The 26897-nt window shown below is 40.7% G+C and overlaps 1 protein-coding gene across 1 annotated transcript in view; it reads right to left on the bottom strand.

The window, feature by feature from the left end:
* The window catches only part of LOC106579898 (angiopoietin-related protein 2), a 42289-nt gene extending 31766 nt beyond the window's left edge, over nt 1-10523 (bottom strand). Inside the window, exon 1 of the mRNA XM_014160250.3 lies at nt 9829-10523. The gene's annotated coding sequence lies outside the window, so the exon portion shown is untranslated. The remainder of the gene's footprint in view (nt 1-9828) is intronic.
* Nucleotides 10524-26897: the final 16374 nt, after the last annotated feature.

Raw genomic sequence — 26897 nt, 5'->3', positions numbered from 1 at the left:
TACAAGTCTCAGATTTCCCACTTCCTGGTTGGATTTTTCTCAGGTTTTTACCTGCCATATGAGTTCTGTTATACTCACAGACATCATTCAAACAGTGTTAGAAACTTCATAGTGTTTTCTATCCAAATCTACAAATAATATGCATATCCTAACTTCTGAGCCCGAGTACCAGGCAGTTTAATTTGGGCACGCTTTTCATTCAGAATTCCGTATACTGCCCCCTACCCAAGTGAAGTTAAATGTATTTGGCTAAGGTGTATGTAAACTTCCGACTTCAACGGTAGGTAGTTGGGCTGGGCGATATGACGATAGAAAAACGTCTATCGTTTCATATTATGCTCTATCGTTTATTTTGTTGTGTCGCAAATCACACTCTTTACGGCAATATTTCTTGGTCAATTGGACGAAGCTTCGCGTTCTTCCACACGGGACATTTGCAACACAAACAAACATGGAAGAGAGTGAACATGACACTGAGCTCATACCTAAAAGAGGGACAACTTCGGTCGCATGGATGTGGTTTGGGTATGAAAAGTCTGACACGGACCAGAAAACTGTCCACTGCAAAATATGCCGCAGGCCGGTCCTGACAACAGGCACAAACACCACTAACCTCTTTTACCACCTACGCAAGAATCATGTGAAACATTACGGAGGGAGTCTACGGATGAGACCCAAAAAAGTACAGTCCATTGCTCAAAACAAACCCCCGACTCAGACGTTGCAAGAGGCTTTTGGAAGGAGATAACAGCTGCCGTTACAACTTACATCTGCAAAGACATGGCCCCAATATACACTGTCGAGAAACGGGGGTTTCGTGAGTTGGTGTTAACACTTGAGCCAAGGTACTAAATGCAAATTCATATGTGACACATATTAATGCCAAAATAACATCCAAAACAGGCCTATATTTATTTGGTTTGCAGCTATAGTTGAAGTGTTTTCTATTTACCTTTTTAGATTTTATACATTCATATTTTATATTTAGTCACATGCTTATTTGAACATTTACACAGGTTCTAAATAAAATAAATAATCAAATATGAGTAAGTACCTTTTTATTTGTCGAGTATAATTCAAAATGTATTAATAAATAGGCCTTTACATGTGGTCATTTTATATAAACTATTTATTCATTGAATTTACAGAAAATGTGCTATATCGTGATGTGTATTGTTATCGGGATATGAAATTTCGAACATATCGCCCAGCCCTAGTAGGTCAGGGTAAAGTGACTATTCATAGATAATAAACAGCGAGTAGCAGCAGTCGGGGGTCAATGTAAATAGTCCTGGTGGCCATTTGATTAATTATTCATCAGTCTTATGGCTTGGGGGTAGAAGCTGTTAACCTGTTGGGGCTAGGGGGCAGTATTTGTACGGCCGGATAAAACACATACCCGATTTAAACTGGTTACTACTCTTGCCCAGAAACGAGAATATGCATATAATTAGTAGATTTGGATAGAAAACACTAAAGTTTCTAAAACTGTTTGAATGGTGTCTGTGAGTATAACAGAACTCATATGGCAGGCCAAAACCTGAGAAGATTCCATACAGGAAGTGCCCTGTCTGACAATTTGTTATCCTTCTGTTGCATCTCTAACGAAAATACAGCATCTCTGCTGTAACGTGACATTTTCTAAGGCTTCCATTGGCTCTCAGAAGGCGCCAGAAAGTGGAATGACGTGTCTCCTGTCTCTGGGCGAAGAACAGCAGGAGATTTTGTGAGTGGTCAGGCTGGGGAAGTGACACTGGAGATGCGCGTCATGAGAATTCAAAAAATGTTTCATTCAGCCTTTGAATGAATACAACGTCGCCCGGTTGGAATATTATCACTATTTTACGAGAAAAATGGCATAAAAATTGATTTTAAACAGCGTTTGACATGCTTCGAAGTACGGTAATGGAATATTTAGAATTTTTTTGGCACGAAATGCGCTCGCGCGTCACCCTTCGGATAGTGACCTGAACGCACGAACAAAACGGAGGTATTTGAATATAACTATGAATTATTTGGAACCAAAACAACATTTGTTGTTGAAGTAGAAGTCCTGGGAGTGCATTCTGACAAAGAACAGCAAAGGTAATCCAATTTTTCTAATAGTAATTCTGAGTTTAGGTTGTCCCAAACTTGGTGGGTGTCAAATTAGCTAGCCGTGATGGCCGGGGTATGTAATCAGAATATTGCAAAATGTGCTTTCGCCGAAAAGCTATTTTAAAATCTGACACCGCGATTGCATAAAGGAGTTCTGTATCTATAATTCTTTAAATAATTGTTATGTATTTTGTGAACGTTTATCGTGAGTAATTTAGTAAATTCACCGGAAGTTTGCGGTGGGTATGCTAGTTCTGAACATCACATGCTAATGTAAAAAACTGTTTTTTGATATAAATATGAACTTGATTGAACAAAACATGCATGCATTGTATAACATAATGTCCTAGGAGTGTCATCTGATGAAGATCATCAAAGGTTAGTGCTGCATTTAGCTGTGGTTTTGGTTTTTGTGACATATATGCTTGCTTTGAAAATGGCTGTGTCACGAAATACGTCGTGGTGTTGCAGGGAAGACCAAAATGCAGCGGGTATAGGGATACTCATTCTTTTAATTCACAAAAAGAGTAAAGCATCCACAGAAAAAACAAAACAATAAATGATACTCACAACTAACAACAGTGTGGCAGGCTCAACAAGCAGTGCTCGCTCACAAACAATCTCCCACAAAAGACAAACACAAACACACCCTACTATATGGGACTCTCAATCAAAGGCAAATAGACAACACCTGCCTTCAATTGAGAGTCCCAACCCCAATTAACCAAACATAGACATACAACCAGCTAGATCAACATAGAAATACATAAACAAGGAACAGTGCCCAAAAACCCCGGAATACATAAATCAAATCCCCTACAAACAACACACCACCCCGAACCACATAAACCAAATACCCTCTGCCACGTCCTGACCAAACTACAATGACAATTAACCCTTGTACTGGCCAGGACGTGACAGGCTATGTGATTATTTTTGGCAGGGTACTCTCCTGACATAATCTAATGTTTTGCTTCGCTGTAAAGCCTTTTTGAAATCGGACAATGTGGTTAGATTAACGAGAGTCTTGTCTTTAAAATGGTGTAAAATAGTCATATGTTTGAAAAATTGAAGTTATAGCATTTTTGAGGTATTTGTATTTCGTGCCGCGCGATTCCATTGGCTGTTGACTAGGTGGGACGCAAGCGTCCCACCTAGCCCATAGAAGTTAAGGAGCCTTTTGGACCTAGACTTAGCGCTCTGGTACCGCTTGCCGTGCGGAAGCAGAAAGAACAGTCTATGACTTGGGTGACTGGAGTCTTTGACAATTTTTTGGGCCTTCCTCTGACACGCCTAGTATATAGGTCCTGGATGGCAGGAAGCTTGGCCCCAGTGATGTACAAGGCCGTACGCACTACCCTCTGTAGTGCCTTACGGTCGGATGCCGAGCAGTTGCCATACGATCACACAATCATCCGGAACAGCTGGCGCTCTCATGCATGCTTCAGTGTTGCTTGCCTCGAAACGAGCATAAAAGGCATTTAGCTCATCTGGTAGGCTTGCGTCACTAGGCAGCTCATGGCTGGGTTTCCCTTTGTAGTTGGTAATTGTTTGCAAACCCTGCCACATCCGACGAGCATCAGATCTGGTGTAGTAGAATACAATCTTAGTCCTGTATTGACACTTTGCCTGTTTGATGGTTCGTCTGAGGGCATAGCGGGATTTCTTATAATCATCCAGATTAGTGTCCCACTCCTTGAAAGCGGCAGCTCTAGCTTTTAACTCGATGCGGATGTTGCCTGTAATCCCTGGCTTCTCGTTGGGAAATGTACTGTACATACGGTCACTGTGGGGATGACGTCGTCGATGCACTTATTGATGAAGCCGGTGACTGAGGTGGTATGCTCCTCAATGCCATCGGATGAATACCGAAACATATTCCGGTCTGTGCTAGCAAAACAGTCCTGTAGCGTAGCATCCGCTTCATCTGACCACTTCCGTATTGAGCGAGTCAGTGGTACTTCCTGCTTTAGTTTTTGCTTGTAAGCAGGAATCGGGAGGATATAATTATGGTCAGATTTGCCAAATGGAGGGTGAGGGAGAGTTTTGTATGTGTCTCTGTGTGTGGAGTAAAGGTGGTCTAGAGTTGTTTTTCTCTCTGGTTGCACATGTGACATGCTGGTAGAAATGAGATAAAACTGATTTAAGTTTGCCTGCATTAAAGTCCCCGGCCACTAGGAGCGCCACTTCTGGATGAGCATTTTTATGTTTTCTTATGGCCTCATACAGCTCGTTGAGTGCGGTCTTAGTGCCAACATCGCTTTGTGGTGGTAAATAGACGGCTACGAAAAATATAGATGGAAAATCTCTTGGTAGATACTATAGTCTACAGTTTATCATGAGGTACTCTACCTCAGGCGAGCAATACCTCGAGACCTCCTTAATATTAGACCTCTCGCACCAGCTGATGTTGTCAAATAGATACACACCCCCACCCTTCGTCCTACCAGATCTAGCTGTTCTGTCCTGCCGATGCACGGATAACCCAGCCAACTGAATATTATCTGTGTCGTCGTTCAGCCATGACTCGATGAAACATAAGATATTACAGTTTTTAAATGTAGGTATTTTATTTGGAACCCCATTAGCTGTTGCAAAAGCAGCAGCTACTCTTCCTGGGCTCCACACAAAACATGAAACATAATACAGAACATTATTAGACAAGAACAGCACAGAACTACATATTTAAAAAAGGCACACACAGCCTACATATCAATGCATACACACAAACTATCTAGGTCAAATAGGGGAGAGGCGTGCCGTGAGGTGTTGCTTTATCTGTTTTTTTAAACCAGGTTTGCAGTTTATTTGAGCAATATGAAATGGAAGGAAGTTCCATGCAATCAGGGCTCTATATAATACTGTACGTTTTCTTGAATTTGTTCTGAATTTGGGGACTATGAAAAGACCCCTGGTGGCATGTCTCGTGGGATAAGTATGTGTGTCAAAGCTGTGTGTAAGTTGACTATGCAAAATGTCCCGTTGGTAGGATAGTGTCGAGCAGATTTCATCCAGTTTATTTTCCAGTGATTGCACGTTGGCCAATAGAACGGATGGTAGAGGCGGGTTACCCACTCGCCAACGAATTCTCACAAGGCAACCCGATCTCCGCCCCCTGTATTTCCGTCTTTTCTTCACGCGAATGACAGGGATTTGGGACTGGTCTCGGAGAAGCAGTACATCCTTTGCGTCAGACTGGATTAAGAAAAAATCTACATCCAGTTCGAGGTGAGTAATCGCTGTTCTGATGTCCAGAAGCTCTTTTTGGCCATAAGAGACAGTAGCAGCAACATTATGTACAAAATAAGTTACAAACAATGCAGAAAAAACACACAAAATAGCACAGTTGGTTAGGAGCCCGTACAACAGCAGCCATCCCCTTCGGCGCCATTATCTCACTTGATGTCAGGTGACTGTGTTTAGCTAGCTGTCCTGACTCTGGCTCTCTTGGGTGACTGCCACTGTTAAGAGGAGTGGTTTCACACTGCGTATGGAAAGTTTGACACACAGAGCAGCTGATGCTATTCCTGCGCCTTTTTTAAGATATTGATCAGACTGCATCAGGCCTGAACCGTTTACCAAGAGACAGGTAATGCGGCTCATTCACAAGATAAAGCACACATTGTCTATACTGTATATTATTTCCTATATGTATTTAGAATTTCAATCTAAACTTAACCTGGAAAGAATGTTGAACTCTTAGCTAAACCTTCTCTGGACCATTACATTGCTCTGTTAAACAGTGTAGAGGGAATGTTGTCTAATAACAATCTTACCTGATACAGTTTCTCTGGACAGAGGTTGCATTTAAGTAGTATGACTAGTGCACAACAACTAACTTTTAACATGCAACGCTTAGATTTTCACAGGAGTTCATGAAAAAGAGACACTGACTGTTTGTTCCAGATTTCAAAGGACCTTTTTATTAGAAAAATAGCCAGGCAGCAGTTGAAGAGGCTGTGGTGCTTTTGGAAGCTGAGGGGATGCCACTGAGTGCAATGGAGAATGTGACCGCAGTGTAAGGATAACAAGGGCCTGCACCCCTTGGGTTCCTTAATTGAAAGCTGCTGCAGATTGGATTACAGAGGAGCCCTGTGCAACACCTCCCCAGAGTCAGGACAAGCCTTTCTGATCTCATACCTCTAGAGTGGGAGGCTTGGTGCAGGGCAGGCGCATGGCTGCTGGCCTGATTCTGTTGACTCTATTTAGTATTAGAGTAACTACATTACCTGCTCAGTAGTTACTGCTAGAGGTCTGACCCAAAGGAGAACCACGTGCAAGATGTCCAGACAGCCTTCAGAATCAGAGGGGAGAAAACTTTTGTTTTTGCCTTGCTATTCTGGGCATGGGGCCAGCCCATTAGGTTGAATAGACGGAGAGCAACTGTCCAAGATCAAGACCCTTGGAGATCTCTGGCTGGTATGAAGAAAATTTGTGTCGAAGATACTGTATAAAAGCGATAAAGACATGGAGTGGGAGAGACAAACATATACTAACTTACTTAAAACTGTTTGAGCTGTAAATGTTCTAACACATTTAAAGCTCTATATCGTCGCTGTCCGATTTGGCAATTTTTCATTTGTTACATTTATTGAAAGCAGTAACTCTCCTCAATGTACTCTAAACATTTCATGACTCTAGGACCAAGAACATTTATTCAAAATAGCTTCTGAAGTTTCAGAATTCTTTGTTCTTAATGGAAAAATATGCAATTTTTTACTTTCCTGAAAAGTTTGTTTTGGAGGTTTTCATCAGACAGCAACAATATGTTGTTCTCATGAATATAAGAGTCTATTTTTGCCTACCAGTAAAAGTTCAAAAGAAGCCATGGTTAGGTTTTGTTTTACTGTGAAACACTCCTCCGATACAGTATGTGGGTCTTTTCCTGGAGTTAATCACTAATCAAGCCATATGATATCATCACAGCAAGTGCTGATTGACAAAGGGAAGATGGTAAAGGTTGGATTTAGCTACATTCTCTAAACAAAGTCCTTATTAAGAACATCTGCTGAGCTCTTTGTGGGATGTAAAACAGAAAATAAAATGAATTCCTCAGAGGGAAACAGAGGACAACAACACTTGATATTGACCAATCAGGTCTAATACAACAGTCACGGTTTCCACTCTGTTAATGGCCTGGGACTACTGTGGTACTGCTGTGGCTTCCCTCTCTGAAACATGAGCTGTCTGTTTGAGGGAAGTTATGCGCCAGCCACTTCATGACTGCAGAGGAGCCCCATAATACCATGCGGTTAGCCAGGAGTCTCCCAGCCACCTCAAAGCTGGAGGAAAATGTCTGAGCTTGTAGTGAGGGAGTGTGTTTATTCAGATAACACCACATGCCAGACTCAGGCTCCCAGGGACCAGAGAGATTCCCATCTGCCCAAGAAAATCACCCTGTTATGAACCCCAGAGGCAACAACAGCAGGCCTCATGCTCTCTCCTCCTTCATAGTTATACACAGACAGCAGACTGACTGGCCTTATTATTGTCGTGACATCATTTCTGTTTAAATGAGCAGCCATTGACTGCATGGCCTCTAGCAATGTGTATGATTTACTGGTGTTGAGTAGCTTCATATACTGTCGGGCACAGAGGACACCACAGAGGACACCACAGAGGACACCACAGAGGACACCACAGAGGACACCACAGAGGACACTGAACATCTCTGTGTCAACACTCAGTGGATAGGTGTTTAAGAGGACAGTGATACTGTAGACAAATAACTACAGTAGCTTTATGGATGATAGTGCCCTTGAGGTAAACAGTGTTCCTAAGTAGGGCTGTCTTGCTCGTTAGCATGTCTGTCAAATTCACAGGTCGGTAGTGACTTTATCTAATAGTGTGACAGGTAGTGCTTTGTGTGGTTTAGTGTGGCTGTGAGCAGCAGCATGCTCCAGTGTTTTTGTTCATGCTCAACATATAGTAATTAGTAGGTGAGCGGACCGGCGGGCCCGGCTGATGTCCCTCGCCCCAGCCCCTCTCATTTCAGAGTGAGCGTGGCATTCCTCACATTCTTAGCCACCTCATTAGAGTGAGCTGCCACAGACACTACAGACAGACGCACTGGTATTTGCGGAGAAAGAAAGAGACCCCTTCTCTCTGCCCCAACTCTGCTGTACCTATACGTCAGCTCTGCCTCCTGCCCTACCACACCACAGCAAGTCATACAAACACCAGACGCTCTGTTATCTCAACTACCACCCCCACTAATACAAGTGCACTTCAATCTTCACAGTTTATTACTAGTCACAGCATATAAATTCAACACCTCCCAAACTACAGCACTGGAGCACTGTGCAAAATGAGGCACCCGTACATGCTCAAATTAGGAACAATTATAGTGAGCCATAACAGTGCTGGTTGTATGACATACAATATGTTTCAGATCAGAATCAAGTTAACTTTGTACATGCTAATCTGGGTTATTACTTTAAGGTGACCACATTATTTCCTCAAGCATGTAATCCTGGTTAGCCCATAACATAACACTGTAGACATAATTCAACTCAGCCCCAGACTCAGCCTAAACTATCTGCTCGGTCTGATTGCGTTGAGTCTGAAGCTGATGGAAAGCCGCCATTGTTATGGCTTTCCACGGCACATAATAGTTCTGACGATCATTTACTATATTTAGTAGGGTTGCTTTATTTGACTCTTTCTGGCTTGTGTGTTGTTGTGTGGTGTGGTTTGTTGTTTTGGCTGTCACATTTCCTCTGATGGTGTCAGGCAGGGGGTTTCAGGAACCGTTTGAAAACATTTCTAAATGCACCCTCAAAGCCCTCTTATCCAAGCACAGCCCTGGCAGCAGAGACAAAGCAGAGATTCAACAGAACAGCTCTCTTCTTCCCTGTCCACTTCAGCATGGTGGAACATCCTGACGCAGGGGAATGCTGCACCCAGTACTCTATGGATCATTTTAATAAAATATATCTATCTATATCCATTAATGTACAAATGACAGCAAACTCATTTAGACTAAAATTCAACTGCAAGCTTCTTGGGTTGTAATTTGGAATTTTGTGATGTGAAATATTTTATTTTTATGAATAATCAAACATCCTCAAGCAAACATCTTCTGCTGGTGTGAACCATATCAGAAAATGAGGGCATCGTTTTTTGTGGCTCTGCTTACAATCATGAATGCCCCATAGATGTTCCTATTAAAAAACCCAGGCTCCTGCTGTTGGCACTATTCACTAGCAGCCTATCTTTGTTGTTCGAGTACACCTTTGGAATCATCTGTGATGACAAGCTGAGTGTTTATCAGTAGTTAACAAGCCCTTGCCCTGGAAAGCCCACGACTTTAGTCTCTCTGCTTTGTATTGACCCCTATCTTCTGAGTCTATATCAGATCCAGCTGCTTCGTTAACCCAGACAGGGGAATTAACCCCGGACAACAGACCTCTCCTTGTAGCTCCATATAGATAGCACCCAGGTGCTAAGCTTCAAACTGGTCAGCAGGAATCTCTGGCTAACTCAACACAGAGTGGCAAAGCCTGTCTGACACTGTGCAGCTCAGTGGTCAATTTCAAACAAATGACTAAAGTTACTAAATTATCAACAGATTAGACAAGTGAGCTAATTCAATCAGTGAAAAGTTCATCTTTGAGGCTCTACTTAGGAGCAACACTAACAGAAGTATGAGCAAGCCATGCTAGATTACTGCATGTACACATTCAATACAGAGAAAGATGCAGTGAAAGTCAAAGGCCACTGAATCCTTACCAGATAATTGTCAACTCTAGCTTGTTATCCCTTCAGTTCCCTTGCCGTCCTGGCAACACTGATTGAAGTGTCCCCTTGAAGAAAGTCATCACCGGTCTGTGTGAAAGCTGTTTGGGGCTGTCCTCTCTCTAGATCACTTGTTTTTTGTAACCTGCATCCGTTCTGTCACTTAAAAGTGGACTTTGGTTTGAAGCCTGTTATTAAAACACCTTCATTATAGAACCAGGAGCTGCACTTCTCGGGAAGATGTCCTTTGTACTGAAGGCATTGAGCAAAGATGAAAAATTCCACTTGAAAAGACTAAATGGAGTAAATCCACATTTGTTTTTAGATGTAATGTGTAGATTCCTCACAGGCAGTGAGAAAGCAGGAGACAGTGAGAGGTCAGTGTGCTCTCTGTAGCCCGGTAGGAGAAGAATGTCACTTTCTGAGTGCTGAGTCCATCACTTCTGTCTCACAGCTCTAAGACGCAGTCTTTTTTCTGCTGCCCTCCTTACCTCCCCTTTCTTTTCTCTCCCTCTCTCTCTCCTCAGTGCATTTACATATTGAAAAATACTCTGGCACAATGTTTCAGTAAGCTGACAAATTGAGCACAAGCCCTACTCTGTCTCCTCCCCTTGGCACAAAGACATCCACAAGCATGAGATACAAGCTCTGACTACACATGCACCACACACCCCTCTCTCATTCACACACGCGCACACACACAGTATCCCAGCCCTCTCACCTTCTCAGTCCACCACCACTATTGGCTGTTGGTTGTAACAGCAAGGAGTGGTGATGTCACAGTAATCAGAGCCTAATTGGGCATGTATGTGTAACCAGCACTGTAGGAAGAAGGAAGCTGGTTATAGAGATATCAAGAAAAGCACCCAAGCATTGGTTTGAGCTAATAGTGGTTGAGCTTATGATTGGACAAGAGAAAGTGGATCCTAGACCAGAGCTAAGGAGCAAGCTCTCTCTGTTGTGAAGCAGGCTGCTCTGTAGAGGGCTCCAGATTGGGCTGAAGGGGTGATGAGGATGATTGAAACTGTTTCTTTATTTCTTCAGTTCCTCGTCTTTCTCTACCCAGGGTTACTTTTTCTTGTTGTTTGCATTATTGTGTCTGTGTGTTTGGTTTGTTGATGTTGTTTGGAGGAGATGACTGGACTTGGTTGTGATTGGGAACATCTTGCTCAATATGAACAGAGTCATAGTGTGTTCATGATATGTTAGTGTGTAGACAAGCTTGCCAAAGCTCTGACAAAAGCTATCATGCAGACAATTGGCAGTGACAGTCTTCACCTGGCTGTAGTCAAATGGGTTTTGTTGTTCTCTTATTTAGCTTAAAGATTGAATTGTTTTCTTCTCAGAGTAATAGTATTGTTACCAGGTTTAAGGATTCCACTTTAATTGTTTATGCGTTTATTCTGAATGCTGTCCGATCCAGGGTGATTAGCAATTAAAAACATTTGTTGAATTGCTTTTTTCCAACAGTGAGGGCTTACAGTTTTTCTCGATTGCTTAAACACAAAAACTGGTTCCTGTAGCACAAAAACCCATACCCTTACGTCATTCCCCAAAACATACACATTTCCCATAACGTGAACACTGTTCAGTTGTTTCAACATTAAACTCTTTCTGCAAAACCTTACACAAAAGTGGCCAAATAAATAATTCATTGCACTATATATTCATTCAGAAAACACATGCTCTCAATATAATTAACTCAAATCATCACAAAGTAAACTCAAAGAGTACAGCTTTCTCCAGGTGCAAACACTAAGCCTCAAAATTGTTAACACCAATCAGAATTGCAGGATCAATAAATAGGGCCTAGAGACATGTCCATGTGCTTTGGAAAAATGGATCCTAATAATGCTGAAGTTGCAAGACAACAGAGAGGAAGAGGATGAGGAGGACAACAACAATGACAAGTAATCTCAGATAAAATCTGTGCCACCCTAGTTCATCATGCGAAAACATATAATTTGCCTTGTTGTTACTGTGATATGTAATGTTGTAGTGCGTATAGACTGAATCTCCACTTTGTTCTCAGTGTAGTTTTTACCACAGTAATGGATGACCATAGGTCAGTAATGGACAAATTTCATTTTTGCAGAACTGAGAGGCTGCCATCTATTGGAGGTAGGCGGAGACTTCTCACAGCTGAGCAGGAGCCCTGGTGAATATGGTGATTTCCTGTAATGCCTTCCGTTTGAGGGAAATTGTCAAGTCCTCCTCTTGTTCACCATCCAAAGGACACAGGGACAACTCAATTTTCCGACTTAATCTTTTTTAGTTTTAGTTTGCCTTCAGTTGATTGGTCTGGCCAGTAAATTAGCCAGTAAATTAGGTTGTAAACCTTTAAAGACAGAACAAAAAGTTACCATCTTAATTAAACATTTTAATGAACTTAAATTAGTTTAAACATTTAAATAACATTCTAAATAACTAAGATGAATTAACCATTTAAGCCTTTTACCATTGGCGTCTTTGGACTGAACCTGTGAGTGAACTTGGAGTTTTCCCTCTGAAGTTTGTTCTTCTGAATGACTGACACCCTCCATGCCTTCACAGGTGCTCCAAATCAGTGAAAATGATTGATCAGGTGACAAGCAGCCGGTTTGCTGCTGCTGGTGCACTCTGGGAAGTGTAGTCCTTTGACTCACTCCTGATAGTCAGCTCAACAGAAATTCAAACCCAAACAGTTGAAGACCAGGTAGTCTTCCAAGGAATTGACAGCGTCAGTATTTCCACCATTGACCAGATTGTTCAGAAGAACCACATAAGGACAAAGCAGCCTTACCGTGTGCCTTTTGAAAGGAATTCAAACAGAGTTAAGGAGCAACGATTCCAATATATGCAGGTAATTGCTATACTGTACAGACTTTTTACAGTATGTAGAGTATGGACCATCTCCAGCATATCAATACAGTACTGTATAGTAATGTGTTACAGTATATGCAGTACACCATCTTTCATTCCAATACAGTAGTACACTAGTACTGTATTTGTAGTACAGTAAAATGTGTGTTTTTTTTACTTCTGTAGAGAATCTTTGAGCTGGATGCCATGGCTGACCCACAGGAGTACATCTTCATCTTCTAACCAAAAGGGGGAGCAACATCATTGGTCACCGTGCCACCATACAAGTTCCTGGCCAGTGGGGAGGCAACGTCACTCTATGTGCAGCCATCAGCAATCGTGGCGTCCTCCACCGCCATGTCAAAGTGGGTCCATGCAACACGGCACAAGTCCTTCAATTTCTAGATTAGCTGCACAATAACATTCTTCAACAGGAAGGGGAGCCAGGGCAACCAGAGCAAGCCCAATATGTTGTCATTTGGGATAATGTGAGTTTCCAACTGGCTGCTCTGGTTCGCGCCTGGTTCAATGACCACCCCAGGTTCACCGTTCTTTTTTTGTCAGCATATTCCCCATTTCTGAATCCGATTAAGGAATTTTTCTCAGCATGGCAGTGGAAAGTGTATGACCGCAACCCCTACGCACAGCAAAACCTCCTGGAGGCAAAGGTGGACGCCTGTGGTGATGTGTCTGTGGAGTCTATCCAGGGTTTTCTAAGGCACACAAGGGCATTTTTCCCATGCTGCCTGGCAAGAGCAAACATAATGTGTGACGTTGATGAGATATTATTTTTTGACCCAGACCTGAGACGAGATGTTCAGAACCTTGATGCTGAAGCTGAGTAACCTGTACATTTGCTGCATTTGGAAATAAAGTTTTGGGAAATTGGGTATTTTACTGTGCATGGACTCTTACATGTTTTGTCAGTGTGACATTTCAAAGGTCAGGTTTTTGACCAAAACAACATTTACAGTAGTATTCCCTTATCCACTAATGTAAGAGGTATTTATTACAGTACTGTTTTGAATTTCTCTCACCAGGGTGTCCTGAAAGGGTTATCTGGATAGTCAGTGCTGTAATTTTACAAACTTCATAATGATTTCTCTGAAAACCTATTCTAAACATTTTGGTAGCAGTGTTTTGAATTAATCCATCCAGTGTGTAACAAACAATCATGTAGTCTGTGTTTTTGACAGCTTGTGTGTTGTCTGAGTGCAAAGTTTGAATTGGGACACAGAAGTTAGATGTTTGTACCGTTGGGTGTGAGTTTTTAAAATTGTGTGTGGAGATTTGAGAAAATGGTGAGTTGTTCCAGGAATTGTGTCTAAGCAATTGAGAAAAACTGTAATAATAACTAAATGTTTGCAGTTGCCATTGTTCTGGTTCAGACTTGGTTCGTGATACATGATCAAAGATGACTTCAGATGTCTAGGCCTAGGCTAATTGGTCAACTGAAACAGCAGGCTATGACATTATTAAATGCTACAAGGTTATGTAAATATGTTACTTCTCTGCTTTTTATTATTGGTTGGTGTTATAATATAATCATTAAGTTAAACTGTGGGTTTTGACAATGTACAGGATGTCTGGCTTTTCCCTTGAGCTGCAACCATTATAAATGTGATTCAGATGTTGCCTCTCACTGCTACACTCTTAAGGGAAAAAAGGTGCTATCTAGAACCTAAAAGGGTTCTTTGGCTGTCCCATAGGAGAACCCTTTGAAAAACACTTTTTGGTTCCAAGTAGGACCCTTTTGGGTTCCATGTAGAACCCTTTGCACAGAGGGTTCATACCATCCACCACTTTCCATCGCTTCTGAGTGTATTACTCGCTAATGTTCAGTCTCTGGACAATACAATTCTGCTATACATATACTATTCGACAGATATACTGCATATTCTATTCATATACTGTCCAAGTTGTCTAGTCATCCCATCCCATCACATACAGTACCAGTAAAATGTTTGGACACACCTACTCAGTCAAGGGTTTTTCTTTATTGTTACTATTTTCTACATTGTAAAATAGTAAGGAAGACATCAAAACTATGAAATAACACATATGGAATCATGTAGTAACCAAAGAATGGTTAAACAAATCAAAATATATTTTATATTTGAAATTCTTCAAAGTAGCCTCCCCTTGCCTTTATGACAGCATTGCATACTCTTGGCATTCTCTCAACCAGCTTCACCTGGAATGCTTTTCCAACAGTCTTGAAGGAGTTCCAACATATGCTGAGCACTTGTTAGCTGCTTTTCCTTCACTCTGCGGTCCAACTCATCCCAAACCATCTCAATTGGGTTGAGGTCAGGTGATTGTGGAGGCCATGTCATCTGATGCAGCACTCCATCACTCTCCTTCTTGGTCAAATAGCCCTTACACAGCCTGGAGGTGTGTTGCGTATTGTCCTGTTGAAAAACAAATGGTAGTCCCACTAAGAGCAAACCAGATGAGATGGTGTATTGCTGCAGAATGCTGTGGTAGTTAAGTGGTTAATTGGTTAAGTGTGCCTTGAATTCTAAATCACTGACAGTGTCACCAACAAAGCACCCCCACACCATCACACCTCCTCCATGCTTCATGGTGGGAACCACACATGCAGAGATCATCCGTTCACCTACTCTGCGTCTCACAAAGACACGGCAGTTGGAACCAAAAATCTCAAATTTGGACTCATCCGACCAAAGGACACATTTCCACCTGTTTAATGTCCATTGCTCATGTTACTTGGCCCAAGCAAGTCTAAACATAATAAAAAGTAAGTTTGAATGACATTGAGGGGCATTGTTTTTACAGCTAATGCCGGTTTGCCTGAGGCAGATGCCATGCAGGTGTTTGTACACTTGCATATACACACACTCTCATTCAAATACACACATATACAGACACACACACATGTAATAGTGCCAGACATGCCCTCAAACATATACAGTTGGAATTGCTGTTATGATTTTAGTTGTCCTTGATGTCTTTTGTTTTTTTTGTATTTAAAAACAAAAGTGCATTGTTGTTTGCTGTTTTTCTTCAGTCTTTTTCTTTTTTCTCTTTAGTTCATTTTCTTGGTTGTTGGTGCATTGGGGGGTTCTTGGGGGTGGGGAATGGAATGAATTGTCATTTGTTTTTGGTGGGGGGACTGTGGAAGGATCTTGGAGGGTTCGGGTTCATGTTAAGCAGGGCATTGACCCTGGATGCATCTGTGTGTCGCTCTGAATGGGAGTCTGTTGGATGACTGGTGTGGTGTAGTTGAGTGGCTTCACTGCAAGTATATTGTATGTTTTGGATATTCAATTAAAAAAAATACAGTATATTCTTATTATTGTCCTTTAGTAGTGGTTTCTTTGCAGCAATTCGACCATACAGGCCTGATTCACGCAGTCTCCTCTGAACAGTTGATGTTGAGATGTGTCTGTTACTTTAAGTATTTATTTGGGCTACAATTTTTGTGGTGCAGTTAACTCTAATGAACGTATCCTCTTCAGCAGAGGTAACTCTGGGTCTTCTTTTTCTGTGGCGGTCCTCATAAGAGCCAGTTTCATCTTAGCGCTTGATAGTTTTTGCGACTGCACTTGAAGAAACGTTCTTGAAATTTTCCAGATTGACTGACCTTCATGTCTTAAAGTAATGATGGACTGTTGTTTCTCTGTGCTTATTTGATCTGTTCTTATCATAATGGACTTTTACCAAATAGGGCTATCTTCTGTATACCAACCCTGCAATACCTTGTCATGAGACAACTGATTCGCTCAAACGCATTAAGGAAAGAAAATCCACAAATTAACTCTTAACAAGGCACACCTGTTAATTGAAATGCATTCCAGGTGACTACCTCATGAAGCTGGTTGAGAGAATGCCAAGTGTGTGCAAAGCAAAGTGTGGCTACTTTGAAGAATCTCAAATATAAAATATATTTAGATTTTTTGGTTCCTACATGAATCCATATGTGTTATTTCATAGTTTTGATGTCTTCACTATTATTCTACAATGTAGAAAATATTTGTTTTAATTAAAAAAACTTTAATGAGTAGGTGTGTCCAAACTTTTGAACGGTACTGTATTTATACTCTGGACTCCAACATTGCTCATCCGAATATTTCTATATTTCTTAATTCCATTCTTTTACTTTTAGGTTTGTGAGTATTGTTGTGTATTTCTGCACTGTTGGAGCTAGGAACACAAGCATTTCGCTACACCCACTATAGCATCTGCTAAATATGTGTATGTCAACAATACAATTTTGTTTGATTCGATTTCTACATGGAACCCAGAAGGGTTATCCTATGGGGACAGCCGAAGAACCGTTTTGAAACCTTTAGTGTGTATAGGTATACATGAGCCCTAGTATAGGCTAGAAGCCTCCCGTCCATCAGCCCAGCCCTAACCTCTCATTCACCAAATAGTAAAAAACAAGATTGACATTTATAACCCTCTATTGTTTAAACACAAAAAACATTTTTTGTGAGCCCGAGTTAATGTGATACTAACAATGAAATGGCCAGGTTATAACTTAACTAACCTGATAAGTTATGTTTAATGCCATAGCTTACCACCTTTCTCAATTTAGAGTAGGTATTTTGTTTTCACATCAATCTCTTATAACAGTGAAGTTATTATTTTAACAGCCAACAAGAAACCTAATAGACCCTGCCTATATTGGGATTATACTGATTTGCTGCTTAACTGAACTGTGAAAGTGCAGTAGGCCTGTATCAATTAATTAAATAGTTTGCACTTATGCATTTTAAGATAAGACAGGAAAAGCTATTTGGAAAAGGTAAAGAGAGTGCTCTGGTGTTCTTGGCTTTAGCTTTACTTAGCTGGAACAATCCCTGGAAAATGTTTAGTATATAAAATAAATGCATATTGTGGATTCAAAGGTATTGAAAATAAATGACAATATCGCAAAGCCATTAAGAGAAAGTAGCAGTTAGGCTTTGGCTGGAAAGCTTCCCACTGGGCAAAAACTGGTTGAATCAACTTTGTTTCCAAAATTCAATGCGATGATGTTGAATCAACATGGGAAAACTGATTAGATTTGCAAAAAGTCATCAATGTAAGGGAATTTCGTATTTTTTTCACCCAAGTTTGAACCTAAATCAAATGACATAGTGAAATGTTTTGTTGATTTCACATTGAATTCACTTTAATTGACAACTCAACCAAATGTAAATCAAAACTACAAGTTGAAATGACGTCTGTGCCCATTGGATTGCAGCTCACAGAAACCAACTAATTTAAGAGGGTTTCTTCTCACTCACTTGAAGACTGCATGAGATCCATCTACCAAACTAAGTATCCTCATAAAATTCCAAGTGCCATCCCTCACTGAGCTAGAGCAAGTCTTTTACAATACTGACTGTGTTCATCATTATTGATCACTTCAATGAATGTCACTTCCAAGAATGACCCTTCTCTTTCCTCCGAATGTCAATGGAAAAATCTCAGGCATCTTTACTTGTACTGAGAATATACAACTGTCTGTGCGGAAACAAAGGGCCTGGGGAAGAGAAGAAGACAAAGGAACCAAGACAAATGTTATTTTACATCACTACTATTTTACAAGCTAATCTCTTGGAGCAAGCTTTGATCAAAGTAACTTTTTATTAAAACACGAACATACGTTTCACCACATGATGGAAATCTGTCTCCAGAATGTGTCAGTCAGTCTCTTTACCTCTCCTCTTCCTGCTCATTAGAATAGCACCTGCATCTGACAATACAGTTTGATGGTGTATGAACCCATCTTTAACTGGAGATGTAGAGCAGGTGTTCAGCAATAGAGTGACTCCCAGGTCTTCCTCCAGAATTACAGTGGTGTTACACTGTTAATCAATTCTATTTCCATCTCTAATCTACAACAGGTGTAAGAAGAAAATCCAATAAAAATGTCAGAGGAACATGTTACTCATATTGAAATAGTGAACAATCAATGCATTCTAAAACAAATATGCACACATGGGATGAATCAAGGAAGAGTGGGTTCTTACTGGAAATGATTCACAGATGGGCTTCTTTGTTTGTGAATGAGTGTGTTGAGAAAGCTGTTTGGTTATTAACGGCATCCGTCAGAGCAGGAGTTAATCTGGGAAAGAACGGAAGAGGAAGCTGCAGACAAATGAGTTGTTCTAGCTCAGCTCAATCCACCGATGAGATGCCCATCAGCATGGGTGCCATTGTGAGGACAAGCAGGTGTAAACCAAATGTGTCCTACCTCTGTAAAGCACATGGACCTCCTAACATACAATGCATTCAAAAAGTATTCAGACTCCTTGACTTTTTCCACGTTACTAGTTGTATTCTAAAAATGATACAATTGTTTTTTCCCCTCAATCTACACACAATACCCCATAATGACAAAGCAAAAACAGGTTTTTAGATTTTTTTGAAAATGTATATTTAAAAAATATATATACTGCTCAAAAAAATAAAGGGAACAGTCCCTGCTGCTGAAAAACATCCCCACAGCATGATGCTGCCACCACCATGCTTCACCGTAGGGATGGTTCCAGGTTTTATCCAGATGTGACGCTTGGCATTCAGGCCAAAGAGTTCAATCTTGGTTTCATCAGAGCAAAGAATCTTGTTTCTCATGGTCTGAGAGTCCTTTGCCTATTGACAAACTCCAAGCAGGTTGTCATGTGCCTTTTACTGAGGAAGGGCTTCCGTCTGGCCAATCTACCATAAAGGCCTGATTGGTGGAGTGCTGAATAGATGGTTGTCCTTCTGGAAGGTTCTCCCATCTCCACAAAGGAACTCTGGAGCTTTGTCGGAGTGACCATCGGGTTCTTTGTCATCTCCTGAACCGAGGCCTTTCTCCCCCGATTGGTCAGTTTGGCCGAGTGGCCAGCTCTAGGAAGAGTCTTGGTGGTTCCAAACTTCTTCATTTTAACCTCTATGGGCTAGGTGGGACGCTTGTGTCCCACCTACTCAACAGCCAGTGTAATCCCGTGGTGCCTTATTCAAATGTCTCAAAAATGCAAAAACTTCAATTTTTCAAACATATGACTATTTTACACCATTTTAAAGTTAAGACTCTCGTTAATCTAACCACACTGTGCGATTTCAAAAAGGCTTTACAACGAAAGCAAAACATTAGATTATGTCAGCAGAGTACCCAGCCAGAAATAATCAGACACCCATTTTTCAAGCTAGCATATAATGTCACATAAACCCAAACCACAGCTAAATGTAGCACTAACCTTTGATGATCTTCATCAGATGACAACCCTAGGACATTATGTTATACAATACATGCATGTTTTGTTCAATCAAGTTCATATTTATATCAAAAACCAGCTTTTTACATTAGCATGTGACTAGCATGTGACTAGCATTCCCACCAAACACTGCCGGTGAATTTACTAAATTACTCACGATAAACATTCACAAAAAGCATAACAATTATTTTAAGAATTATAGATACAGAACTCCTCTATGCACTCGATATGTCCGATTTTAAAATAGCTTTTCGGTGAAAGCACATTTTGCAATATTCTCAGTAGATAGCCCGGCATCACAGGGCTAGCTATTTAGACACCCAGCAAGTTTAGCACTCATCAAAGTCAGATTTACTATAAGAAAAATGTTATTACCTTTGTTGTCTTCGTCAGAATGCACTCCCAGGACTTCTACTTCAATAACAAATGTTGGTTTGGTCCAAAATAATCCATCGTTATATCCAAACAGCGGCGTTTTGTTCGTGAGTTCAAGACACTATCCGAAAGGGTAAATAAGGGTGACGAGCATGGCGCAATTCGTGACAAAAAAATTCTAAATATTCCATTACCGTACTTCGAAGCATGTCAACCGCTGTTTAAAATAATTTTTTATGCCATTTTTCTCATAAAAAAGCGATAATATTCCGACCGGGAATCTGCGTTTAGGTAAACAGACGAAAGAAAATAAAGCATTCGGTCGACTCGGGCACGTGCCTAAGGCCATAGTACTCTGATCGGCCACTTGCCAAAAGCGATAATGTGTTTCAGCCAGAGGCTGCCTCGATATCGTTCAGCTTTTTCCCGGGCTCTGAGAGCCTATGGGAGCCGTAGGAAGTGTCACGTTATTGCAAAGATCCTGAGTCTTCAATAAAAAGAGCCAAGATTAAACACAACTTGTCAGACAGGCCACTTCCTGCATGGAATCTTCTCAGGTTTTGGCCTGCCATATGAGTTCTGTTATACTCACAGACACCATTCAAACAGTTTTAGAAACTTTAGGGTGTTTTCTATCCAAAGCCAATAATTATATGCATATTCTAGTTACTGGGCAGGAGTAGTAACCAGATTAAATCGGGTACGTTTTTTTATCCGGCCGTGTCAATTCTGCCCCCTAGCCCAAATAGGTTAAGAATCATGGAGATCGCTGTGTTTTGGGGGACCTTCAGTGCTTCAGAAATGTTTTGGTACCCTTACCCAGATCTGTGCCTCGACACAATCCTGTCTCGGAGCTCTACGGACAATTCCTTCGACCTCATGGCTTGGAGTGTGCTCTGAAATGCACTGTCAACTGTGGGACCTTATATAGACAGGTGTGTGCCTCTCCAAATCATGTCCAATTAATTTAATTTACCACAGGTGGACTCCAATTAAGTTGTAGAAACACCTCAAGGATGATCAATGGAAACAGGACGCACCTGAGCTCAATTTCGAGTCTCATAGCAAAGGGTCTGAATACTCATTCAAATAAGGTATTTCTGTTTTAAAATGTCTAAAAACCTGTTTTTGCTTTGTCATTATGGGGTATTGTGTGTAGATTAATGAGGAAAATGTTATTTTAGAATAAGGCTGTAATTTAACAAAATGTGGAAAAAGGGAAGGGGTCTGAATACTTTCCGAATGCGCTGTATGTATCCCTGAAGAAGTCCATTAACAGTGTTGGATACCGGATATTAATCCTTAAGAGTTTATTGACACACCTGTGCGTAACATAATAAAAAAATCCCCATAAAACTCAGTTTAAGCTAGAGATATCAGGTTTTTTGCATCTCAATCCACCACATCCGCCTATGTAGACCTTCCGCATCTGCGGTAAAAGGTGGCAGAGCTAGAGCTAGGTGTTTGTCAGACCATGAGACATCCCTAAAATTGGTCTTCTCAAGAAAACTTCTGTAGCTGCCGAACAGTTTGGCCAATGGAAATGGGAAGACTCTCATGAACACGATAGTGTCACGGGACTCGTCTGAAGTGGCCAATGCTGATGTGCCAACTTCTGTCTATAGCGTTCGAACCGTATGAGCTACAAATGAATATGACCCCACTACGGAAAGGGGAGACTCTCACAAACACGATGGTCTTCTCTGTTATGCTTGTCTGAAGGTAACCCATACAAATGAATGGAAGTATGGAGGTAGTTTTGAGCCAACATGTGTAAAAAAAAAAGTTAAATATGTGTCCAAATATATATATATATTTCCTGAGCTTTCTTATATCTCCTAGATGTAGGACAGACACTTCAAAACATTATACGTCATTATTTATTTTTTTAATTGTCTTTTTTGCCATTCAATGTGTTATTCAATGTGTTTCTATTGGCTATATAAAATATTTTTTTAATACCTAAAGGGGTCCTAAAATTCCAAATCAAGTCGCTAAACGATCCATGGTATTACCATCTAAAAACAATTCCATATGTGAGCTTTGTCAGTGTTGTCTCTCATTAGTACTAGAAACAGAAGATTCTAGATATTATTTCTGGTGTCTAATTTGGCTGCACCTTGTCTTAGTTGATGTGCTCTCCACTCTCCATCTGTGTCTAGACCTTCTTCCGTTTTCTCCAATATTAAATAAGACATTTTGTTTTATCGCAGTCCTAAATACTGCTTTAGTCAACAATATTTAGGAATGTTTTTCTGGCAAGTATTTTTAAAGCCATCCAAAAATCTAAAAGTCACTTATCGGCTTTCAACCTCTGTATGACTGTAAATACCACAGCTTTCGTTTGAAATCGTAACATTTGTTCCTGATATCATTAACCTGTTAGGGCTAGGGGGCAGTATTGACACGGCTGGATGAAAAAACGTACTCGATTTAATCTGGTTACTACTCCTGCCCAGTAACTAGAATATGCATATAATTATTGGCTTTGGATAGAAAACACCCTAAAGTTTCTAAAACTGTTTGAATGGTGTCTGTGAGTAGCTGTGGTTTGGGTTTATGTGACATTATATGCTAGCTTGAAAAATGGGTGTCTGATTATTTCCGGCTCGGTACTCTGCTGACATAATCTAATGTTTTGCTTTCGTTGTAAAGCCTTTTTGAAATCGGACAGTGTGGTTAGATTAACGAGAGTCTTATCTTTAAAATGGTGTAAAATAGTCATATTTTTGAAAAATTGAAGTAAAATCATATCTAAGGTATTTGAATAACGCGCCACAGGATTCAACTGGCTGTTGAGTAGGTGGGACGCAAGCGTCCCACCTAGCCCATAGAGGTTAAAGTCCTTATACATAATATGATGTAAACTAGCTGTACATGAAACTTATTTTCTCCAACTCTTCTAACTATGTGCCAAGCGTGCATGGTTCTTTTTTTCTCTAACTCATTTTGTGTTTTGTCACATATGAAAGCAAATGCACATGATGAGATAGGGTAAAGGCTAAATTTTGAAAGGTGCCAGGCTGGTCGTTAAAACTATACTTCAGGATTTTGTCAATGAAGCCCTTTATCTACTTCCCCAGAGACAGATGAACTCATGGATACCATTTTTATGTCTCTGCATGCAGTCCGAAGGAGGTTGCTAACTAGCGTTAGCGCACAGTCTATCATAACTACTAGCATGCTAGTAGAAGCAGTTACCATAGACTTCCGGATATTGCGCTAACGCCAGTTAGCATTGGCTCACAAAGCTACTTCCAACTTCCTTTATACTGGATGCAGAGACATAAAAATGCAATTAGCTGCCCTCCCTATCCACAGACAGCCATTGTAAAGAGAGGCCAATACAAAGAAGAGGTCTGGGAGACAGGCTCTGTGAGTTGTCACAGCCAATCAAAGACTCCCTTGCTAAATGTAACCGCATATATTTAAGGATGGAAAAGAGTGTCTCATACAGAACACATTGTGCAAAGCAATTATGGTTCACATTAAACTGGAGTGTTTGTGGTGGAAAGTGAAGTAATAGAAATATGAACACATGAAATGGTAATGGATCAGTAGATGATTTTATGTGGCTCTTTGTTTCAGGCTGGATAGATCTTGCAGCATGTAGCCTAGCAGATAAGAGCATTGGGCCAGTAACTGAAAGGTTGCTGGTTTGAATCCCTGAGCCGACAAGGTGAAAAGTCTGTGACCTAGAGCAAGGCACTTGCAAGAGCATCTGCTACATTACTAAATTGTAAACTGTCTTGCTGTTACTCTAAATCAGGGTTCCCCAACTGGCGGGCCACAGGTGATTATTTTATTTTTTTAATTGGTGGACATAAAAGACTGTAAAAACACCAGGAAATCAGCTACAAGTGATTTTAATTTTGGACATCTGTTCCCAAGTATTCCCATGCATAATAGAGAGACGTGATCCTATACAAATGTAAGCAAGTTTTGAAATTGTTATGTTTTAGTCAAATATAATATCTGTTTGGGCTTCTTGCGGATAATTTGAGGTCTACAAATTATTTGTAATTATGTTCTGGTCCCCGGACCATCCGCTCAAGAAAAAATTGTCCTGCGGCTAAGGCTAGTTGATGATCCCAGCTCTAAGTGCATCAGGCCCTTTATCTTAAGTAAGGCCTCTCTATTTCATCCTAAAACATATAAGTTGCAGAACTGCCGAAAGGAATCCCTTAAGATTTTGGTATGCATTTTCTCTATGGCAAGGATCAAGCTGCAGCTGTTTCTTTTATCACGGCAGGGCATTTGAGGTAATGTACTCTATGTTGTTTCAATCATTACTGCATCCTGGTAACTGTGACATGAAGTTCTGAAGTCCTGCTGAAGCCCAGGGCTGAAGTCCATCTCCTAGATGTTTCTATCTGGTTTTATCCCTCTGTTAGGCGAGGGATGTACTGTATCATCTTATGGTACTAAGCAGTAAACTATAGACAGGCCATGGGAAGATTAACAATGCACAGTAATAAGAAAACCGACTCAGTGACATTGCATTGTTTTTATCCGTATCACTGTGATCAGTTCAGTATGACCAACTGCAAATGGATTAACTGGCTTTCCAGTGTTCATGAGTACAAGCTCCCAGTTACTGTTGAAATGCTTTGTTTTACTTAGCTGTATGTATTGTAAATGGAACAAAGGCTGAAAACAGCAGTGACCTTATTCCAACTGCAAAGTCATGCCATGCAGTACTGTAGCATACAGTAGGTATGTATGCCTTCAGGGTCACCTACATCGAAAAATAGATAAGATACAGTTCAGAAAGAAAGACATCATTTTACACCAATGAAAGAGAAGGAATAGAGATGAGGCTGACGTCTCTGTGATTCAGCTGTACGGTGAGTGCCTGATGTGAGCTCCCTACTGAGACCACACGCACACGCACACACACACGCACACACACACACACACACACACACACACACACACACACACACACACACACACACACACACACACACACACACACACACACACACACACACACACACACAGTGGTGTAAAGTACTTACGTAAAAATACTTTAAAGTACAACTTAAGTCGTTTTTTGGGGGTACCTGTACTTTACTTGACTATTTATATTTTTGACTACTTTTACTTTACTACATTCCTACAGAAAATTATGTACTTTTTACTCCATACATATTCCCTGACACCCAAAAGTTTTGAATGCTTAGCAGGACAAAAATGGTCCAATTCACACACTTATCAAGAGAACATCCCTGGTCATCCCTACTGCCTCTGATCTGGCGACTCACTAAACACAAATGCTTTGTTTCTGGTTGGAGTATGACATGTAGATGGGTGAAGCCGTTGGGGGAATTTTTATCAGGAAATAATATTGATTTCTGGATTACTTTTGTTTACTTACAGTACACTCACACTACGGACGGTTCCACTCCACTCACACATAAGCCCCAGAGCTAAAGTGAACAGTCAGATAAACAGCTCATCATCCGTCATTTACAACTACAGTATCATATAGAGAATTATAGTGTCTGGGAGAATTATTGATCTGTGTCTCACCTGTTCTGATCTGCAGAACAGGCAATCTGTAACTACAATCTCTTGTATACAGTACTCTCCCTGGTTGCTCACCAAGAATGGGGACCTTTCCATGTAACACTAACACTTTATTATTTTCCATCCTCTCATTTACTTTTTAACTTTGTGATGTTTCCTTTCATGAATAAATGGATGGTTCTATTGGCTGTGCATCTGGCAGTGTGCCTGAGGAAGTCTGGTGTTTTGGATCTGTAGACAGCTGGAATCGCTGGGAAGATGAACTGTTCTGGGGTGAGACTGACTCAACCGCAGGTCACATCTCTAAGTGAGTCATGGTCTGCTTTTCGAAGAAGGGGGCAGGGGGTCAATGATCTCACTGTTTGTACGCCGACGCACGGTAGAAGCCTATGCGTTCACATAACATTTAGATTTACACATGCTGTTGTTGTTTTGTTTGTATTTTGTTGTCAGATCGTTTCACATTGATCATATGAGTAATCCCACTTTGGACCCTTTCGCTCCCTCTTTCTCAGTGACGCAGGGGAAAGCACAGTATGCAATGCCGGATGTGATTGTTAAAGGAATAATCCACAAAAAAACAACTGTTTGATATTTATTTAATTAGTCCACTGTTGATACAGTCTCGAAATGTTTTGCATGTCAGTAATCATGTTTTAAAGATATAGGACTTTCATAAAGCAAATTGTCAGTTGCCACATCATCATGAGGATGTGTTTTGCTGTTTTGATGTGGGAAGTGACTATTAGCTTTTTGAATGTCCCATATCTTGAAAATGTGATTGCTGACATGCACAACATTTAAGGACTGTATCAACAGTGGACTAATGAAAAAAATATCAAAATATAGTTTTGGGGTGGATTATTCCTTTAAACTGGGCCCTGGTGTGTTCCTATTGGATAGAAGTTGAGTTCAGTTTTATGATCAGTGGGTCTGGCTCAGGATTCTGTCAGAATCACCCTGACTGTTAAAAGCCTCAGAATGAAACCACTAAATGTGGAATGTGTGAGAATTCAGAGGAATGGGATTTTATTTAGACTTTATGAGTCTGAAGTTTAAAGTGTGAGTGACTATAGGAACATAGGCCTGTGTGACCGA

The sequence above is a fragment of the Salmo salar genome, chromosome 20, assembly GCF_965601325.2.
Source record: "Salmo salar chromosome 20, fSalSal1, whole genome shotgun sequence".
NCBI classification, from domain to species: domain Eukaryota; kingdom Metazoa; phylum Chordata; class Actinopteri; order Salmoniformes; family Salmonidae; genus Salmo; species Salmo salar.
The sequence above is the reverse complement of the archived record's forward strand: the minus strand, read 5'-3'. Positions and strand labels throughout refer to the sequence as shown.